Below are 2768 nucleotides of genomic sequence, written 5' to 3' on the forward strand. Positions count from 1 at the left end.
TGAAGAAAATAAGAAATCAAAATATAAATTTGAAACTCTAGTAAGCATGAAATATTTCAGAATTGAAAAATATGAAATAGTGTACTACTCACATTGTGCCATGTTAATTATTAGTATGTTGTTATAATAAAATAAATAAATCCTTATAGCACACCCTCCTCTACCCTCAGTGGAGACAATTGATTGAATTTTCTCTATTCTGAAGTTTTCATAGTTATTTTCAGGCAGACATTTTGTAATTATTTTTAACAAATATTTCTGTATATAAAATTTTCTACATACAGTAATTAACTCATAGAGTTAATGTAAATAAAGTGTTGGTATATATGTGGCTCAGCATAAATATTGAATAAATGGTAATTATTATTACTTTTAAAATTATCATTGAACTTCACAAAATGTATATTTTCTTTTACAGTTAAATTGGTTGCAGTAGAATATTAATTTTGATAGTGAACACAGATTATTGATGTAAAATCTAGACCAGGTCACTTTAACAATCTCAAAATTCACAGATAAAGTAGGAACTTGCAAGATTTTCTGTATGCTAATTTAAAATTTTATGTACACATATGCAAACATAAGTCCATTTTGGTCTTGCTTTTGCTAGTGTTTTACAATAATCACTGACAGGATGGTTTTCAATAAGCAAAATTACATCATTAAGTAGACATAACAAATGGCAATTTTGAGTCAATATTTTTAAAACTAGGCCTAAGTTTTTTAGCATTTATTTAGAAATTCAATTGAAATAATTTAATATTGTTTTGGGTATCATTAGGGAAACCTTAAATTGACCATTTTTATTCATTAATATAAACAAAAGAGGAAAAATCATATATCTTCAATAAAGAAAATAGATTTATAAATAAATAGGTATATATGACATTCACAGATTCATTTTTTTTGAAAATAAAATGTATTTCTATTCTATATATTTTATTATATACATTAAATTATTTAATTAAAGAAAAAGTAAGCATACAAAAACTTTGCAGTATATTATCTAATGTATCAAGGCAAAATGAAGAATAAGTAATTTACATTTAATGCATGTTTAGGGAATACATAAGATAAAAGGAAAATAATAATTATAAAAAATAATACAGCAGGTATTTCATGATTCTAAGTTTTTTTTTTCTAAAATGTTTCAAAATGAGAGATTCTTATGTAATAATATGTGAAAGTGCTTTCAAGGAGTCTGATAATACTCCTTGCTGACCATATGCATATCTCTCTCAGGTATCTCCAAAGTACCAGTAGATTCTACTGTTTCCATAATGCCCAGATGTGTTAAAGTGCACATCCACATATTTTTACCATAGTCTTTAAAAAGGCAGCTATCCTACGATGCTAAGCCACAATATTTCTTTTTTAATATTAGCTAGACTTATCAGACATTACCTAATTAGGAGAAAAATGTGTCAACCATATATATTTTTAAAATATCACTATTTTTTTAATTTTTAAAAAAGATTTTATTTATGTATCTTAGAGGGGAATAGAGGGAGAAAGAGAGGGAGAGAAACATCAATGTGAGAGTTCTTCTCATGCGCCCCCTACTGGAGACCCGACCTGGCCAGCCACCCAGGCATGTGCCTTGACTGGGAATTGAACAGATGACCCTTTGGTTCACAGGCTAGCCCTCAATCCACTGAGCCACACCAGTCAGAGCCACGATATCACTATTGATATTTGACCAATATGAAGTGGTTTCACTGTTTTCATACACTAAACTGGCATGCAAATATTTAATAATAAAGGTTCTTTTTAATAATTTCTGTTGGTCACTTATAATTGTGGTAGAAAGCAATATTTCTCATTTTTTCTTCTCCTAAGCATATAGGTGATTGCAGTTCTCTATCTCATTGAAGTTCAGCATAGCTATATGTCAATGAAAAGTGAAACAATTCTTGGTGGAAATACATAATAATTAATAAGAAATTCTCCATTCCCTCTTCTTTTGTCATCCTGAGAGGGGAAGTAAAGAATTCTTTGTACTAGAGACTCCATCATATGGATAGCTGAGATATCACATACTAAAGAGTTGTCCTAGAAGGGCACTCATATCAACAGCTGACTTAATGAAAGAAAAATAAATACTAGTCATTAAACTACAGACATGGGTGTTGTCAGTTCAGTGTAACCAAGCTTATCCTGATTCATAGAGTATTTCTTTCCCTAACTTCTGCAACTGATATATATATATATATATATATGTATATATATATATATTTTTTTTTTTTTTTTAAAGAGCCTGCTGTGTTGGCCAGGAATCGAACCCGGGTCAACTGCTTAGAAGACAGCTATGTTCACCATTACACCACCAACACCAACAACAATTTATAATTTGACTTCTAGCCCACTCTACTAACTTCATATGTTTAAAATTATCTTATTTCTATAGAGAAGAGGTATAAAAGACACTTAGTTTAAAGTCTATCAGAAACATCCACCTGCATTTAGTGCTTTGGTAAACAGGATTTAAGTAACAGGCTTAATGCTACTCATTCACAATAATGTAAGATTGGTCCTTGTTCTCCAGGAGCATGTGTGCTAGAGACAAGGCAGTCAAAAATACAGATAAATTGATTCAAATACAGTGTGATCATTGCTCCTCTGAAATGCATGCAAAGAATAGTGAAAGCAGGCAGAACAAAATCACATTTTAAAACTTTTCAAAGAAGCATTCATTTGGTGGAACACAAAGTCTGAGCATATTTTAGGCAAAGAGAAAATACAAAGGCCTGACTATTTATGAGCTCAGA

The 2768-nt window shown here is 30.2% G+C and overlaps 1 non-coding gene across 1 annotated transcript; it reads right to left on the bottom strand.

Moving 5' to 3' along the window:
- Nucleotides 1–2261: 2261 nt before the first annotated feature.
- Nucleotides 2262–2333, bottom strand: TRNAR-UCU (transfer RNA arginine (anticodon UCU)). Its single transcript has one exon. It is a non-coding gene; the product is annotated as a tRNA-Arg (tRNA).
- Between the last annotated feature and the right edge of the window lie 435 nt (nt 2334–2768).

The sequence above is a fragment of the Desmodus rotundus genome, chromosome 2, assembly GCF_022682495.2.
Source record: "Desmodus rotundus isolate HL8 chromosome 2, HLdesRot8A.1, whole genome shotgun sequence".
Lineage (NCBI taxonomy): Eukaryota > Metazoa > Chordata > Mammalia > Chiroptera > Phyllostomidae > Desmodus > Desmodus rotundus.